The sequence below is a fragment of the Mesoplodon mirus genome (assembly GCF_964341445.2).
Source record: "Mesoplodon mirus genome assembly, chromosome: 1".
Taxonomy (NCBI): domain Eukaryota; kingdom Metazoa; phylum Chordata; class Mammalia; order Artiodactyla; family Ziphiidae; genus Mesoplodon; species Mesoplodon mirus.
In genome coordinates this window covers 27,260,379-27,280,947 of record NC_138976.1, presented here as the reverse complement: position 1 = coordinate 27,280,947, position 20,569 = coordinate 27,260,379, and positions in this window count along the sequence as shown.

Here is a 20,569-nt window from a genome sequence, read left to right as displayed (position 1 = left end):
TCCCTAGGTAGGTTTATTCCTAGGTATTTTATTCTTTTGTTGCAATGGTAAATGGGATTGTTTCCTTAATTTCTCTCTCAGATTTTTCATCATTAGCATAGAGGAATGCAAGAGATTTCTGTGCATTAATTTTGTATCCTGCAACTTCACCAAATTCATTGATTAGCTCTAGTAGTTTTCTGGTAGCATCTTTAGGATTCTCTATGTATAGTATCATGTCATCTACAAACAGTGACAGTTTTACCTCTTCTTTTCCAAGTTGTAGTCATTTCATTTCTTTTTCTTCTCTGATGGCCGTGGCTAGGACTTCCAAAACTATGTTGAATAATAGTGGCGAGAGTGGACATCCTTGTCTTGTTCCTGATCTTAGAGGAAATGCTTTCAGTTTTTCACCATTGAGAATGATGTTGGCTGTGGGTTTGTCGTATATGGCCTTTATTATGTTGAGGTAGGTTCCCTCTATGTCCACTTTCTGGAGAGTTTTTATCATAAATAGGTGTTGAATTTTGTCAAAAACTTTTTCTGCATCTATTGAGATGATCATATGGTTTTTCTTCTTCAGCTTGTTAATATGGTGTATCACACTGATTGATCTGCGTATATTGAAGAATCCTTGCATCCCTGGGATAAATCCCACCTAATCATGGTGTGATCAAGAATAAACTAGTTATACATGCAACAAAGTGGATACATAAAAAAGTGCTGAGTGATAAAAGCCATATGCAAAAGAATACCTTATGTATGTATCTCCATTTATATGAAATTAAAAATTATATGAAATTTTTTTAAAAAAGAGAGAAGATTTGGGGGACAAGATTATGAATCGGGTTTAAATATGAAAAAACAAAGAACCTGGAACATCAGAATGAGGTTGTGCTACAGAATTTTAAATCAAGTATATTAGTAATATTTGAATACTTGGGAATTCACAAAATCACCCAGGGAAAATGTCTGGCTGTAGGGGGGTGGTTTGGAGGAAGAGACAGACCTGGAGAAGGCTACATTTATCTAACATGAAAAGATTTGTCATGACTAGGAAAGTAACTATGCAGACATTTCAGCCAAATGCACAATACCCAATAGAGTGATTCTTATATTTGAATAGGTGAGGGTGAGAGGGACAGATCATGCTTAAGGAAGAAGTACTGAAAAGTAGTAAAAATTCTCTGCACTCAAACGTACCCACATTGACTGCCAGCTATAGTCCTTAAGTCTTCTTGAAAGAATGAGAAAGTGATAGTGGTCTGTGGGGTGTTTTCTAGTCTTTGAATCTATAGTCCTGTAACGCTCTCCTCTCAGAAGTCCCTGTTAACTTGTTATAAGTTAACAAGATAAGTTATATCTTGTTTAAAGAATCCTGGCCTTTCCATGGGCTGGTGCTAGATTGGCAATGTCAGTCGCTATCTAAGGTGCATCTGAGTTCGTAGCAACCAAGTTGACCACTGATATTATACTGCAGACCTGGATGACAACTTTCTGGAAACACACTACTAGTCTTCCTGTGGCCAAAATACCCCCATGCAAATTGTCTTTATATTCATCCTTAATTCTGATAACAATTTAAATGTAACTTTTTAGGTCATTCAGCAACATATAGTAAATGACCTCTTCTATTACACTGATCAGGAACCAACATCCACATTAATTAACATGACTGTGATAATCATTTCACAAAGGATACATATATCAAAGCATTAGATTGTACACTTTAAATATATTCAATTTTATTTGTCAGTTATACCTCAATAAAACTGGAAAAGGAAATAGGAAAACATCCAGTTGATTACATGCTTAGAAACCTCAGTATTCTCAATAGTAAAGCTGGGATTATAAATGTACCTTACAGGGTTATTGTGAGGGTCAAATATTTGTGGAAGTGTTTTATAAACTTTCAGTTACTATGTAACTGTTAGTTGTTATTAGTAGTATCAGACCTCTAGAGTTTAATGTATAGTTAATGATATATAGGAATAAATGGAAATTTCATTTCATTTTTACTACAACCAATAAAAAATGGTAAATGATTATGACATTAACCCAAAGAAATGTGACATTTTAACAAACAAAATTTGTATCCTGATGAGCTAGCTGAAAAATATTCATAAAATTGTTCACGTTCAATTCAGCACCTACATAAATACAAACAGCAACTCACTGTAAATAATGGAATACAGTAAACTAGGTTACCAATGAGAGCCTTAACAGATGTGTTTCATCTAATCAATAACACTGTGTGAATGGTAAAACTATTGAACATCAGGAAATCAAAAAGACATCAATTTCTTTGTTATATTCTTGGAATGGTATTGAATGGGCATTATTTTAGAAGAAAATTCTGTCCCAGAATGATTAATCAAAGCTAGATAAAAATGCAGAAGAGCATGGTTGTTCCAGATACTAGGTTGAATAAAGAATCAGTTCATCATGAGGGAATACATTCTAGTTCCCACATCTCTCTATGCAATATTTTACATCTATGCTCAAGATAAACCTAAGGTGAAGAAAAAGATATGACTAAATGGTTGAACATTTTTACAATAAAATGCTTTAACATACTAGAATGACAATGAGATTAGTTAGTTCAGAAGAAAATCAGAACTACGAAAAGTAAACAAAAATTTATAGTCAGGGTAAGCAAAGTAAATGCAGGATCCCACATTTCGCAAGAATATGCACATTCATAAAGGGTAAAAAATATGTTGACAGTGAAGTCAATTCTCTGTATCTCCCAAGCATTTGAGGGTGCCAGGGAATGCAGTTTCCTGAAAGAAAATTTATGTTCCAGAAATAAGAATTCTCTACAAATGAGGGCTTTGAAAAGACAGAGAGGGAAACAAGAATCATTGTCACTCTAGAAGAAAGCTGCAGGTTCAGTGGTGATCTACTGGGCAGTGGAGGTCTAATTCTACCACTCATAGTGCTTCATGCCTCAAGGAATTTCCAGCCATTTCCTTCCACAGAGGCCCCAGTATGACAGCATATGCTGAGTGGGATGGCCACTAACAAGGAAATGTGGGCCCAGGACTAGAATCAATCCCAGCTGTCTTCTGATGTATCACAAGATAATTTTTAAAGCCCAAATATTTTCCTTGATTTGGCGTTATGGCAATTGAGCTCATTTTTCAGTAGCTGAAAATACATAACTATATATTTACACTTAAACACTTAAAAGGGAAACAGAAAGCCCTATTTCTCAAGAAAATACACTTGGCTTGCAGAGACACTAGATCAAATTAATTGGGGGCCAGGAAGCAAATGAGCCCAAATTTGGGACAACAAATTCTGTCGATGGATTTGTCTCCATTAGACTTGGGTACAAAGCACACCAAAATAACGGGATTTGGTTCCATGGGAGAACAAAATTATGGAGCTAAAAATGTCCCTTCCTTTTACAATCAACTACTAAAGGATTCTGCAAGGGAAATGCACTCAAACAAATTAGTGTATAACTGTTACTTTTTCATTAAAATGATTTAATAGTTCCACAAATGTCATGGCATTAGCATTTTATACAAAGCTATAAAACAGTAGCAAGTTAAAAAATCAACTGCCTTTAAAAGTCAGCACTTTTAGACTATGTTTATGAGACTACATGGTCACTTTGTGATACAAAATGGCAGCATTGCTAAGATAAATATTGCTTGCTGGCCAGTCTTATTTTGGGCAGGAAGCCATTAAAGGAACAAGGCTGCCGATTTCATCTTTCATTTGGATGGGCTTCAACAAAGCATTCACACTGGCTAACTCATCCTAATATGTCTCTAAGGAGAACAGCAGCTTTTTGGAGTATTTTCTTAAGAAATTATTTAATTACATATTTTAATTATGTTTGAACTGCTTCTTTGAAGTCAATGTGAAAACATATTTACAGGCAGGTGGCAGACAGAGACATCATGGCAAAAACTTAACAAATGAATTCCAGAAAGAAAAAGGGCACATATGTAGAGGCTAACTGCTGACAATCTATCCCCAGTCCATTGGATCTCTAAATAAATATTAGATGTTTTCCATTCTCAATAGAGTATGGAAGGTGATGTTCATATTTTTCACTTGTTATTTCAAAAACTATTTCTTAAACAAGATTTTGATAAAAATTAGCAACACTAAGTGCTGTATCCTAAGTGGCAGGATAGTAATCCACAAAGTTCCATAGGTTTAAATTATTAATTGGACATTAGCCTGTTGCTAAGGTTTAATGGGAACAAGTACCTAGTGATGATAATTAGCATTTAGATTAAAAATAAAGTTTTGAATTGTCATAAGTCTGAGTGTAAGTGCATAAGATTTAAATGGTTAAAACACTCTCAACAATCCTTCAGGAGCTGATGCCATGTGAGAGACTGGTTGACAAAAACAAATGGGGAGGGCCTCCCTGGTGGCGCAGTGGTTGAGAGTCCGCCTGCCGATGCAGGGGATACGGGTTCGTGCCCCGGTCTGGGAGGATCCCATATGCCGCGGAGCGGCTGGGCCCGTGAGCCATGGCCGCTGAGCCTGCGCATCCGGAGCCTGTGCTCCGCAACGGGAGAGGCCACAACAGTGAGAGGCCCGCGTACGGAAAAAAAAAAAAAAAAAAAAAAAACAAATGGGGAACAAAGTAAGTCTTCTCTTGTCTGTGGTACTGATCTTATTTGGATCTTACCTAAGCTACTCTTGGACTCACATATTCAGTAATGTGTATTGCAAAGGAGGCAGCATGATGTAGTAGGAGAACGTTGAATTTGGAATATTAAGGCCTAGGTTAAAATTCCTGACCTTGGGAAATTACATAGTTCATCTCTGAAACAAGGAGGTTGGATTGGATGATACCTAAGACGGTGGACTGAACGGTGTGGGAAAGGAGAGCGCCTGTCACCACACAGAATCAAGAAGCCTCTAGTGTCTTGCCCAACAACTGTCAGAGGGTGTGGAAAGCTTCTATGTGGCCCCCAATATCTAACTAATTGAACTGATGTGGAAGTTTTACCACAATGGATTAGAAGAGGGTTTTCCTGGCCCCCATATGTTCTCACTCCAATAATAAGCTAATTTCATTTATTGTCTTCAATTTCTAAATGGTATGTTAGTCTTATCACTTTTAAAATTCTATATTCTGGGGGAGACCTTCAAGATGGCGGAGGAGTAAGATGTAGAGATCACCTTCCTCCCCACAAATAAATCAGAAATACGTTTACATATGGAACAACTCCTACAGAACACCTACTGAACGCTGACAGAAGACCTCAGACCCCCAAAAGGCAAGAAACTCCCCACGTACCTGGGTAGGGCAAAAGAAAAAAGAAAAAACAGAGACAAAAGAATAGGGACGGGACCTGCACCAGTGGGAGGGAGCCGTGAAGGAAGGAAGGTTTCCACACACTAGGAAGCCCCTTCGCAGGCGGAGACGGGGGGTGGTGCAGAGGGGGGAAGCTTCGGAGCCACGGAGGAGAGCGCAGCAACAGGGGTGCGGAGGGCAAAGCGGAGAGATTCCCGCACGGAGAATCGGTGCCGACTGGCACTCACCAGCCCGAGAGGCTTGTCTGCTCACCCGCCGGGACGGGCGGGGGCTGGGAGATGAGGCTCCAGCTTCGGAGGTCGGATCCCAGGGAGAGGACTGGGGTTGGCTGCGTGAACACAGCCTGAAGGGGGCTAGTGTGCCGTGGCTAGCCGGGAGGGAGTCCAGGAAAATGTCTGGAACTGCCTAAGAGGCAAGAGACCACTGTTTCGGGGTGCGTGAGAAGAAGGGATTCAGAGCACCGCCCAAATGAGCTCCAGAGACGAGAGCAAGCCGCGGCTAAAAGCGCGGACCCCAAAGACAGGCATGAGACGCTAAAGCTGCTGCTGCCGCCACCAAAGAAGCCTGTGCGCGAGCACAGGTCACTGTCCACACCTCCCCTCCTGGGAGCCTGTGCAGCCCGCCACTGCCAGTGTCCCGTGATCCAGGGACAACTTCCCCGGGAGAACACACGGCGCCTCAGGCTGGTGCAACGTCACGCTGGCCTCTGCCACCGCAGGCTCTCCCCAAACTCCGTACCCCTCCCTCCCTCAAGCCTGAGTGAGCCAGAGCCCCCGAATCAGCTTCTCCTTTAACCCCGTCCTGTCTGAGCGAAGAACAGATGCCCTCAGGCGACCTACACGCAGAGGCGGGGCCAAACCCAAAGCTGAACCCCGGGAACTGTGCAAACAAAGAAGAGAAAGGGAAATCTCTCCCAGCAGCCTCAGGAGCAGCGGATTAAATCTCCACAGTCAACTTGATGTACCCTGCATCTCTGGAATACCTGAATAGACAACGAATTATGCCAAAATTGAGGCAGTGGACTTTAAGAGCAACTATAGACTTGGGGTTTGCTGTATGCGACTGACTGGTTTCTGTTTTTATGTTTATCTTAGTTTAGTATTTAGAGTTGATTAACACTGGTAGATTTTTTTATTGATTTGGTTGCTATTCTCCTTTTTTTTAATATATATAGATATACATTTCTTTTTTCCATTTTCTCTTTTTGTGACTGTGTATGTGTATGCTTCTTTGTGTGATTTTTGTCTGTATAGCTTTGCTTTTACCATTTGTCCTAGGGTTCTGTCTGTCCATTTTGGGGTTTTTTTTAGTATAGCTTTTAGCCCTTATTACCACTGGTGGATGTGTTTTTTGGTTTGGTTGCTCTCTCTTTCTTTCTTTCTTCTTTTATTTTTTATTACTTTTTAACTTTTTTATTTTTAATGATTTTTTTATTTTTTATTTTAATAACTTTATTTCTTTTTCTTTATTTTCTTTCCTTTTTCTCCCTTTTCTTCTGAGCTGTGTGGCTGACAGGGTCTTGGTGCTCCGACTGGATGTCAGGCCTGTGCCTCTGAGGTGGGAGGCCGAGGTTAGGACTTTGGTCCACCAGAGACCTCCCGGTTCCATGTAATATCAAACAGCAAAAGCTCTCGCAGAGATCTCCATCTCAACGCTAAGACCCAGCTCCACTCAACAACCAGCAAGATACAGTGCTGCAACCCTATGCCGAACAACTAGCAAGACAGGAACACAACCCCACCCATTAGCAGAGAGGCTGCCTAAAATCATAATAAGTCTGAAGACAACCGAAAACCCACTACTGGACGTGGTCCTGCCCACCAGAAAGACAAGATACAGCCTCATCCACTAGAACACAAGCACCAGTCCCCTACACCAGAAAGCCTACACAACCCACTGAACCAACCTTAGCCACTGGGGGCAAACACCAAAAACAATGGGAACTACCAACCTGCAGCCTGTGAAAAGGAGACCCCAAACACAATAAGTTAAGTGAAATGAGAAGACAGAGAAACACACAGCAGATGAAGGAGCAAGGTAAAAACCCACCAGACCAAACAAATGAAGGGGAAATAGGCAGTCTACCTGTACAATAATTCAGAATAACGATAGTAAAGATAATCTAAAATCTTGGAAATAGAATGGAGAAAATACAAGATATGTTTAACAAGGATCTAGAAGAACTAAAGAGCAAACAAACAATGAAGAACAACACAATAAATGAAATGAAAAATTCTCTAAAAGGAATCAATAGCAGAATAACTGAGGCAGAAGAACGGATAAGTGACCTGGAAGATAAAATAGTGGAAATAACTACTGCAGAGCAGAATAAAGAAAACAGAATGAAAAGAATTGAGGACAGTCCCAGAGACCCCAGAGGACAACATTAAATGCACCAACATTTGAATTTAGGGGTCCCAGAAGAAGAAGAGAGAAAGAAAGGGACTGGGAAAATATTTGAAGAGGGTATAGTTGAAAACTGCCCTAACGTGGGAAAGAAAATAGTCAATCAAGTCCAGGAAACGCAGAGAGTCCCATACAAGATAAATACAAGGAGAAACACGCCAAGACACATATTAATCAAACTTTCAAAAATTAAATACAAAGAAGAAATATTAAAAGCAGCAAGGGAAAAACAACAAATAACATACAAGGGAATCCCCATAAGGTTAACAGCTGATCTTTGAGCAGACACTCTGCAAGCCAGAAGGGAGTGGCAAGACATATTTAAAGTGATGAAAGAGAAAAAGCTACAAACAAGATTACTCTACCCAGCAAGGATCTCATTCAGATTCAACAGAGAAACTAAAACCTTTACAGACAAGCAAAAGTTGAGAGAATTCAGCACCACCAAACCAGCTTTACAATAAATGCTAAAGGAACGTCTCTAGGCAGGAAACACAAGAGATGGAAAAGATCTACAATAACAAACACAAAACAATTTTAAAAATGGTAATAGGAACATACATATTGATAATTACCTTAAATTACCATAAATGGATTAAATGCTCCAACCAAAAGATGTAAACTGGCTGAATGAATACAAAAACAAGACCCATATATATGCTGTCTACAAGAGACCCACTTCAGACCTAGGGACACATACAGACTGAAAGTGAGGGGATGCAAAAAGATATTCCATGCAAATGGAAATGAAAAGAAATATGGAATAGCAATTCTCATATAAGACAAAATAGACTTTAAAATAAAGACAATTACAAGAGACAAGGAAGGACACTACATAATGATCAAGGGATCAATCCAAGAAGAAAATACAACAATTGTAAATATTTATGCACCCAACATAGGAGCACCTCAATACATAAGGCAAATACTAACAGCCATAAAAGGGGAAATGGACAGTAACACAATCATAGTAGGGGACTTTAACACCCCACTTTCACCAATGGAGAGATCATCCAAAATGAAAATAAATAAGGAAACACAAGCTTTAAATGATACATTAAGCAAGATGGACTTAATTGATATTTATAGGATTCCATCCAAAACCAACAGAATACACTTTCTTCTCAATTGTTTTTGGAACATTCTCCAGGATAGATCATATCTTGGGTCACAAATCAAGCCTTGGTAAATTTAAGAAAACTGAAATTGTATCAAGTGTCTTTTCCGACCACAATCCTAAGACACTAGATATCAATTACAGGAAAAAATCTATAAAAAAATACAAACACATGGAGACTAAACAATACACTACTAAATAACGAAGAGATCACTGAAGAAATCAAAGAGGAAATCAAAAAATACCTAGAAACAAATGACAATGAAAACACGACACCCCAAAACCTATGGGATGCAGCAAAAGCAGTTCTAATAGGGAAGTTTATAGTATACAATCCTACCTCAAGAAACAAGAAACATCTCAAATAAGCAACCCAACCTTACACCTAAAGCAAGGAAAGATATCATAAAGATCACATCAGAAATAAATGAAAAAGAAATGAAGGAAACAATAGCAAAGATCAACAAAACTAAAAGCTGGTTCTTTGAGAAGATAAACAAAATTGATAAACCATTAGCCAGACTCATCAAGAAAAAAAAGGAGAAGACTCAAATCCAAAGAATTAGAAAGGAAAAAGGAGAAGTAACAACTGACACTGCAGAAATACAAAGGATCATGAGAGACTACTACAAGCAACTCTATGCCAGTAAAATGGACAACCTGGAAGAAATGGACAAATTCTTAGAAAAGCACAACCTCCAAGACTGAACCAGGAAGAAATAGAAAATATAAACGGACCAATCACAAGCACTGAAATTGAGACTGTGATTAAGAATCTTCCAACAAACAAAAGTCCAGGACCAGATGGCTTCACAGGCAAATCCTATCAAACATTTAGAGAAGAGCTAACACCTATTCTTCTCAAACTCTTCCAAAATATAGCAGAGGGAGGAACACTCCCAAACTCATTCTACCAGGCCACCATCACACTGAGACCAAAACCAGACAAAGATGTCACAAAGAAAGAAAACTACAGGCCAATATCACTGGTGAACATAGATGCAGAAATCCTCAACAAAATACTAACAAACAGAATCCAACAGCACAATAAAAGGATCATACACCATGATCAAGTGAGGTTTATCCCCAGGGATGCAAGGATTCCTCAATATATGCAAATTAATCAATGTGATAAACCATATCAACAAACTGAAGGAGAAAAACCATTTGATCATCTCAATAGATGCAGAAAAAGCTTTCAATAAAATTCAACATCCATTTATGATAAAAACCCTCCAGAAAGTAGGCATAGAGAGAACTTACCTCATCATAATAAAGGCCATATACAACAAACCCACAGCCAACATCGTTCTCAATGGTGAAAAACTGAAAGTATTTCCTCTAAGATCAGAAACAAGACAAGGTTGCCCATTCTCACCACTGTTATTCAACATAGTTTTGGAAATTTCAGCCAGAAAAATCAGAGAAGAAAAAGAAATAAAAGGAATCCAAATCGGAAAAGAAGTAAAGCTGTCACTGTTTGCACATGACATGATACTATACACAGAGAATCCTAAAGATGCTACCAGAAAACTGCTAGAGCTAATCAATGAATTTGGTAAAGTTGCAGGATACAAAATTAATGCACAGAAATGTCTTGCATTCCTATACACTAATGATGAAAAATCTGAAAGGGAAATTAAGGAAACACTCCCATTTACCACTGCAACAAAAAGAATAAAATACCTAGGAATAAACCTACCTAAGGAGACAAAAGATCTGTATGCAGAAAACTATAAGACACTGATGAAAGAAATTAAAGATGATACAAACAGATGGAGAGATATACCATGTTCTTGGATTGGAAGAATCAACCCTGTGAAAATGACTACACTACCCAAAGCAATCTACAGCTTCAATGCAATCCCTATCAAACTACCACTGGCATTTTTCACAGAACTAGAACAAAAAAATTCACAATTTGTATGAAAACACAAAAGACCCCAAATAGCCAAAGCAATCTTGAGAAAGAAAAATGGAGCTGGAGGAATCAGGCTCCCAGACTTCAGACTATACTACCAAGCTACAGTAATCAAGACAATATGGTACTGGCACAAAAACAGAAATATAGATCAATGGAACAGGATAGAAAGCCCACAGATAAACCCATGCACATATGGTCACCTTATTTTTGATAAAGGAGGCAAGAATATACAATGGAGAAAAGACAGCCTCTTCAATAAGTGGTGCTGGGAAAACTGGACAGCTACATGTTAACAGAATGAAATTAGAACACACCCTAACACCATACACAAAAATAAACTCAGAAATGAATTAAAGACCTAAATGTAAGGCCAGACACTATCAAACTCTTAGAAGAAAACATAGGCAGAACACTCTATGACATAAATCATAGCAAGATTCTTTTTGACCCACCTCCTAGAGAAATGGAAATAAAAACAAAAATAAACAAATGGGACCTAATGAAACTTAAAAGCTTTTGCACAGCAAAGGAAACCATAAACAAGATGAAAAGACAGTCCTCAGAATGGGACAAAATATTTGCAAACAAAGCTACTGACAAAGGATTAATCTCCAAAATTTACAAGCAGCTCAATATCAAAAAAACAAACAACCCAATCCAAAAATGGGCAGAAGACCTAAATAGACATTTCTCCAAAGAAGATATACAGATTGCCAACAAACACATGAAAGGATGCTCAACATCACTAATAATTAGAGAAATGCAAATCAAAACTACAATGAGGTATCACCTCACACCAGTCAGAATGGCCATCATCAAAAAATCTAGAAACAATAAATGTTGGAGAGGGTGTGGAGAAAAGGGAACCCTCTTGCACTGTTGGTGGGAATGTAAATTGATACAGCCACTACAGAGAACAGTATGGAGGTTCCTGAAAAAACTAAAAATAGAACTACCATAAGACCCAGCAATCCCACCACTGCGCATATACCCTGAGAAAACCATAATTCAAAAAGAGTCATGGGGCTTCCCTGGTGGCATAGTGGTTGAGAGTCTGCCTGCCGATGCAGGGGACATGGGTTCGTGCCCTGGTCCGCGAAGATCCCACATGCCACGGAGCGGCTAGGCCCGTGAGCCATGGCCGCTGAGCCTGTGCATCTGGAGCCTGTGCTCCACAACGGGAGAGGCCACAACAGTGAGAGACCCGCGTACTGCAAAAAAAAAAAAAAAAAAAAAAAGAGTCATGTACCACAATGTTCACGGCAGCTCTATTTACAATAGCCAGATCATGGAAGCAACCTAAATGCCCATTAACAGACAAATGGATAAAGAAGATGTGGTACTTATATACAATGGAATATTACTCAGCCATAAAAAGAAACGAAATTGAGTTATTTGTAGTGAGGTGGATGGACCTAGAGACTGTCATACAGAGTGAAGTAAGTCAGAAAGAGAAAAATAAATGCCGTATGCTAACACGTATATATGGAATCTTAAAAAAAAAAAAAAACGTTCTGAAGAACCTAGGGGCGGGGTAGGAATAAAGACACAGGCGTACAGAATGAACTTGAGGACACGGAGGGGGAAGGGTAAGTTGTGACAAAGTGAGAGAGTGGCATGGACTTATATATACTACCAAATGTAAAATAGATAGCTAATGGGAAGCAGCCGCATAGCACAGGGAGATCAGCTCGGTGCTTTGTGACCACCTAGAGGGGTGGAATAGGGAGGGTGGGCAGGAGACGCAAGAGGGAGGAGATATGGGGATGTATGTATATGTATAGCTGGTTCACTTTGTTATAAAGCAGAAACTAACACACCATTGTAAAGCAATTATACTCCAATAAAGATGTTAAAAAAATTTTAAATTCTACATTCTAATTACAATCATTAACTCCCACCAATATCTCTGTTCGTTTGTTATTAAAATTGCCTCAATTATAAAGGCAGGCAAACTGAAGCAGGAAATAAAGATGCAGTGAGTCAGTGCCAGAACCTAGAGAAGTATTCATGAGATTGGGTCCTAATTCTGTGGGGCCTTCAATTATTACCAGATGCTTTAATGGGAAGTTCCATCATATTGAATGTTATACGCATACATTTAATTTTGCTGCCTACATCAAAAATGCAAGTATTGAGTAAGCACATAATAAGTGTCTAGATGTCTACTGTAGACTTTGGGATTCAGAAGGTAGTAGATAACATAATCTCTGATCTCAAAAAGTTTACAGTCTGATTATAGAGGTAAATACAAAAATGATAACCCAGCAAAATGTGTGCAGTGATTCTCAAAGTACAGTTTGTAAGAATCACTCAGAAAGCTTGTTAACCATTCACATTCCCAGGCTCCACACCTAGACCCATGGATTCTAAGATCTGGGGTGAGTTTATTAATCTGCATTTTTAACAGCACCCACATAGGTGTTTCTAATCAATGCCCATGGATAGGAGACCACACACTGAGAAATGCTAATGGATAAGAACTCAGACTTGGGAGTTAAACAGTCTAGGTTTGATTCCCAGCTCCACCCCTTCCCAGCTGGGTGACCTTGATTACATTACTAAAGTCCTCTGGGCTTCAATGTTCCCATCTATAAAAATGAAGATAATAATAGTACCTACATGTTAGGTGGTTGTAACATTGGTACCCAGTAAACACTTAGTAAAAGTTGTTCTTGTTTTTGTCCTCATTAACATTATTAAAACACTAGATATTGACCAAGTACTAATCAGTCTGACGTACTGATAGCTCCCAAAATTCAATGAATAAAATAAGAGTTCTGGATAAGAGTAGGGAAAGCTTTAAGGAGGAAGAGGAAATGAACTAAACATTAAAACCAATGAAAGATTTGTATTATCAAAGAAAAGAAATCCTGGAGGAAGGGAACATACTGAGCAAATTATCAAGGAAGACCTGAAAGAGCTGTGTGAGAACCAACTAAAGGAAGCAGCCCCTGAAGTGGAGGGTCCCGTGAAAGTGGGAAGATAAGTGGCCAGAAGACTGAAAGCTCAGCAAGTCTGAAGTTCCCCCATCTCGTTATTTGAAACACCTGTTTTTTTAGAGGCCACTACATTAGGGATAGGCCCCCACATTAAGAGATAGGATATTAAAAGATCAATGTATAATAACTCTTCTTTTTACAAAAATAATCCTTTATTTATAAAATAAGTTATCACTCGGAACCTTAATTCATTGCCATGTTAACAGGTTTAAGACATTTCAATTTACTAAAGATAAATAATTCAGCCTTTAAATAAAGAACTATAAGGTTTTTTGAGAGCAAGGGACTATCTTACTCATTTGGGGGACCTCAGACTCTACCTAGCACGAGGCCAGGAATGTGCTAATAGCTCTAAAAATGAATGGTTGTTCAACTAAATAGTTATATAAATACTGTTATGACATGAATTGGAATATCCATGAAAAAAAGTTCCTTTCCTTTGAGAGCTGCCACATTTATTTATTGTTCATATTCCCAAGTGAGGCTACTGCTTTGAAAATGCAACCAAATTTATTGTTTTCATTTATACTGAGTGTCCATAACTATATAAGCAGCAATAAATTAAATTAAATATGGTACATGCCAATAGTCAAGCTGGATAATTCAATTGAAAAATACACTGAACTCTCATTTGACTTCATAGGTATCTGAGTAACTTCATTAAACTCATAATTTAGTGGATGATGAAAAATACACAGTGCACTAAGGCACTAAAAGCCTGTCTTGTTTCTCTTCTCAGGCCTCTGTTTACATGGATTCTTAGAGGTTTGCTACTGGTTGCAACTTGATGTCCCAAACACGTGCACATCAAACATTTCTAAACGCCCAAAATGGAAATATCCCCAAACTGCTTCCCATTGCCCATGAACTTCTTTTCTGATTTATGATATTTCAACTTCTCTGTCTTTATCTTGAGAAAAATAATATTAAAGGAACAAATGGGGTAAGTTGACTTTTTTTCTTTGACTCTTCGAATGATGTCTTGAAAATTAAGTCATGACCATAAGGCACTCAACATATATGGGCCCAAAGTTGATGAGGGTATACACACTTCCCTCTCATAAAGGCTATCCATGTCCTGCAGACAGGGCAGTGTTGCTTATCACCTATATGGCACAAACTGAACGTAGATCATGGGAATCAATAACCTAAGCAAGGGTATAATGTCTGTGTTGGCTATTAAGATTATCATTACAGTAGAAAAGATATGCCTTTAAAAGAACCACAGCAGAAAAATGGGAATTTATCTGAAGTGATACTTTTCTACTACTATGCCCACAAAGTAATTACTATAATGAAAATATCACACTAATACAATCTGCAATCTTTGATGAATTAGAATATGTGTCTTTGCTCCCACTACCATTCACTTCCTGTTTTTGTGAAGTGGGAATAAAATGACCAATTTAAGCTTCACTTCACTAATCTGATTCCGGTTAATGCCCCAAGGGGAGCTATCAGCATGTCTCTTCCAATTGCCTCCTAGGGAACAAGAGAGAAGCATTTGGCCTATTAAAAACAATGGACTCGTTCACTTCTCTGCCGGCCGGATGGGGACCCCATGCTTCTGTTTACAACAGCCAGTTCATTCAGCTCTTTGATTACCTTCTATCAGTGTGTTCACAACCAATTCAAGCCAATATTGGGAAACAATGAAATCCACTGAAACTAGTCACACCTACCTAATGTCCCCCAGTCTATTTTCATGCATGTGTAATTAATTGTGTTCTATGCCAGTAACTCAAACTTTCGGCAACTGAGAGTTTGGTGGTAAGAGCTCTGGTTATTCCCTTGGAGTGAGCCAGGCCTGGGTTTATGTTCCAGCTTATATATTTGGTGGTTGAGTGACCTTTGGCACATTATTTAATCTCTCTGAGACTTGGTTTCTCTAACTATAAACAAAGATAATAATACCTCATAAGAACACTGATATAAAAACTCTAATACATGGCATGTACTCAACCAGCATTAGTTCATTTATGAACACTGCTCAAAAATATGTTAAAACAACTATTAACATATCATCCCAACTTTGATCATATGGGACTTAGAGAATGGGAATGAAAACCAGACAACGAAGGGTTCAGAATTGCTGGGTTTTAGTCTTACCCAGATTAGGCTATCCCATAAGTTCAAACGGTAATTTGTTACAACAAATTAATTCCCATTAAGTACAACTTTGTCCTTATAAAGAAACACTGCACTTATATGAAGTATCTAAAAATAATCAAACTCATTGAAGGAGAGAGTAGAATGGTGGTTGCCAGGTGTTGGGTGGAGGGGGAAGTGGGAAGTTAATGTTCAAAGGGTATAAAGTTTCAGTTACGCAAGACGAATAAGTTCTGTGCCAACAGTTAATAACACTGTGCTGTGCACTTAAAAAATCTGCTAACCGCAAATAACAAATGCTGGAGAGGGTGTGGAGAAAGGGAACCCTCCTGCACTGTTGGTGGGAATGCAAACTGGTGCAGCCACTATGGAAAACAGTATGGAGGTTCCTCAAAAAACTAAAGACAGAGTTGCCATATGACCCAGCAACCCCACTCCTGGGCCTATATCTGGAAAAGACAAAAACTCTAATTTGAAAAGATACAAGCACCCCAATGTTCACAGAACCACTATTTACAATAGCCAAGACATGGAAGCAAACTAAATGTCCATCAACAGATGAATGGATAAAGAAGATGTGGTACATATATACCATGGAATATTACTCAGCCATAAAAAGAACGAAATAACGCCATTTGCAGCAACATGGACGCACCTAGAGATCATCATACTAAGTGAAGTAAGTCAGACAAATACATGATATCACTTATATGTGGAATCTAAAATATGATTTAAATGAACTTTTTTGTTTTTTTGCAGTACGCGGGCCTCTCACCATTGTGGCCTCTCCCATTGCGGAGCACAGGCTCCGGACGCGCAGGCTCAGTGGCCATAGCTCACGGGCCCGGCTGCTCCGCAGCATGTGGGACCTTCCCAGACTGGGGCACGAACCTGTGTCCCCTGCATTGGCAGGCGGACTCTCAACCACTGTGCCACCAGGGAAGCCCTAAATGAACTTATTTAAAGAACAGAAACAGACTCAGACATAGAAAGAAAACTTATGGTTACCAAAGGGGAAAGCTAGGAGAGGGATAAATCAGGAGTTTTGGATTAACAGATATGAACTACTATATATAAAATAAACAACAAGGACCTACCATATAGCACATGGGACTATATTCAATATTTTGTTATAAACCATAATGGAAACAAATATGAAAAATTATACACACACACATATATCTGAATCACTTTGCTGTACACCAGAAACTAACACAACATTGTAAATCAATTATACTTCAATTTTTAAAAATTTGTTACAAGGGAAGATAACATATTAAGTGTTCTTACTACCAAAAAAAAGTTGAGGTGTGGACACAAGGAAACTTTTGGAGGTGATGGCATGTTTATTACCTTGCTTGTGGTGATGGTTTCAGGAGTGGATACATAGGTTCAAACTCATCAAATCATGCAATTTTGGGTACAACAATTATACCTCAGTAAAGCTGTTTTTAAGAAAAGAAGGAAGAAAAAAATAGGATCCCTTAGAAAGCCTTTACCATAGCAGGTACTCTCTACCCCAAATATGAAGAAGTGTATCTGGTCACTAGAAAGCTCTGTAGTCACCATTTACTGCTTCAGCTAACCAAAGGAACCTATTTTCTCTCCCTCTACCTGCCTTCCCAGTTCTTCCTGCCAGAGCCAGCTTACACATCTCCTTCTCCAGGAAACAATCCCTCCAGCGCCCTGTCTCACACGCTCCTACAACACCCTGTTCATATCTCTAAGGTTGCACTTAAACCTTTCTTGTTCTTTAAGTCCCTCACCAGGACCATGCCTTACTTATCCTTGTATCCCCAGCACCTACCAAGCACATGTCTGGTACATGGCAGATGCCCAATAATGACTGTTGATTGACTGACCAGACACTGGCTTTACAGTCAAGGAGATGGAATCAAATTCTGGCTCTACCACTTACCTGTTCGCCTTTTCTGATTCTGTGACTCTTTATATCCTCATTAGTCATGCTATCTTACCAAATAAACAGAATTATGGAATAATACCAAGAGAAACAGGGATTGCATTTGCTTTCATATTCATAGTCACTGCACTGAAGCACTGTCACTGAAAGTTACTGCTTCTAAATATTGGCAGAAGCAGTATGACACTTTGAACTAGACATTTGTTCTTCAAAGAATCATTTGAGTAGTCTCTCTTATAATGAGCCTGCACCTTTGCTCTGGCAGAAGATATAATATAAACATTTGTGTTTTACCAAGTCAGACCCCTCAAAATATCTGTTGGCAACTAGGGCTGGTTTCTGGGTGGAAAGGTGGACCAATTTGCATATTGCATATTCCAAGAGAGGGTGGTCTAATCCCCCAAACCCTGCTCCCTGACTCAAAGTCAGGAAGACCCATGAGGGCAGAGCAGGGTAGTCCAGAATAAGGCCCATAGGAAAGAAAGAAAAGCCCTCTGGAATAAAATTACCTGTGGGAAGGGGTAGTCTAGGTTAGCGATCTAGGCTTGATAGGCCTGAAATGTGTAAGCCAGGAGACCTGGTAATGGCACGATGTATATTGATAACGGAAGTCTCTGAGGACACAGCCATCCTTGTGCGATGTTGTGTTTAGAAGACCTCTGAGTGTAGACTAAGGTAACAGTGATCTTGGAGCCCAGTCATGAACGACCATAGTGTTTTATACTGGTACCTGGAACATTATTATATTGCAAAGGGAAACATCAGCATCCGTGGGACACTATAGGACCCAGCTTCAACAGCAGTGCCACGAGTTAATATCAAATGAATATCAGACTTCCCACTTCCCTCTGATTCTGGCATTAGAAGGAAAAATAATCCTTTCTCCAATTTGGACAAAGTAAACCTTCAGAGTTCTCGTAAACTTTTACATGGGAGTATAGCCCTCAAGGCAAACACTGGACATCCCCCTACTAGAATACCTTAAGTCTTATCCAATAAACTTAACAAAATTAAGATGATATGATGATATTTGTACCCCAAATTAAAAAGTAAGTTATACTGGTTATGCTGATGCAAAGGCAGGATCCACACAGCCCAGCTTGAAGAAGGGGCAACATTAGCCTATTGAAGAAGCTGTGCTGGCGGGAAACATGCATCTCTCAACACACAGAGTGTCTACCTTCTGAACCCAGACATTTAGTTGATTATCTTCTATGTTAGATTTCCAGATAAGGTGAAAATCTGGGCATGTCTCATTCCTGGTACCAATTTAGATTATAAAAAAAAATATTTAATAGGGAAAAGTGTGTGACATCATCACACAAAAAACACTGAGATATTTCAAACTACTCTGCTGAGGGAACTAGATGGAAGGAAGGGCTGACCATTCCCATGACTTCTCTCATGTGTTGGACAAATTTACATAAGAAGTAAGTGGAAGAGAACTCAGTAGAAGCCATTGAAAGGGAAAAGCAAGTGAGGGAGGCAAAGATGGTTGTGGGCCATCACGTGTCATAATGACTTCCCACTTGAGCCCTTGGAAAAAGCATGGGTGCTAGAGACCACATCAGGCAAGGACCTCAGGAGGGGCTTACTCCTAGCTCCCATCTAGGGAAGACTGCCATGCTTGACCACAGACAGAGGCACTGCCATAGTGAATTCATTTTGAGAGCAACCCTGACACACCAGGAAAAGTGACACTGCCCTTGTGGAAATCTGACTGCCACAACCAACATGGAAATACACGCTGGTTCTAGCTCCCACTATCTCCCTACTAGGATGCTAGATCTCTAGACTAGCTGGCAGCTCAAAGCTTCAGACCACCTAACCTGTTCCTTTTTTCTTTCTTATCTGTGCCTGAAATATTCAAACATGGATCCATGTTCCATCAGATCCATTTCAACTATCAGTAGAAGACAGGTATTGACATTTCTCTGTAAGATATAGAAACCAGGGGGAAAAAATATCACCAAACATGTAATGCAATAAAGCAAATCAAATGAAAAGGAACAACCTGGGGAATCAGAACAAGAGCACCCCTTTGAAATATGTGACCACAAAGAACAGGAGAGGATTTTAGACATTTACCAATACATGATCTCAAAAGAAGAGTGGAGAAAAAAAGCACACATAGATGAAACCACAAGAGACTCTCAAGAAGTCACAGTAGCCTGGCATCAGAAAAAAACAACATGGTAGTGAAAACACTACCATGGATACAGTGAACAGCTGATTGGATCCTTCTAAAAATGTAATCAGGATTATACAGAAGTCAAGCTCAAAATATTCTCCCACGAATAGAAAAGAAATTGACTAACAGGTTAATTTAATGAAAGAAAAGATAAGATACATGGGGAGATTAGGATTGTATCTACAGAAGTAATGTCATATGTAAAAACAAAGAGAGAGACAAAGAAATAACTCTTTAAAATTAGAGGCAAATGTCTTAAGATGAAGAATTGATTTTGCAAATCCCAAAGCCTAAAGGAGTACCAGGCAAAATTATTTAGACATAATCTAGATAAAATTTTGAACTTCAAGATTAGTGGGAAAATATGCAAGAATACAATCAGAAGTGAAATATCAGATTGGTCTCAGTCTTTATCAACTGAACTTTAAGGGAAAAAAGTTTATCGTACCTACTCAAGTAGTTATCGTCAAAGGCGAAAAAGAAATTTCAGACATTTATATATTCTGAAATTAAAACACACATGAACTCTTCATGAAAAGAAATGTCTAGAGTATATACCACTAAAAGATACCAAAAATTCAAGAAAGGGAAAATTGAGATTATGAAAGAAAATGGTTCATGAAATAT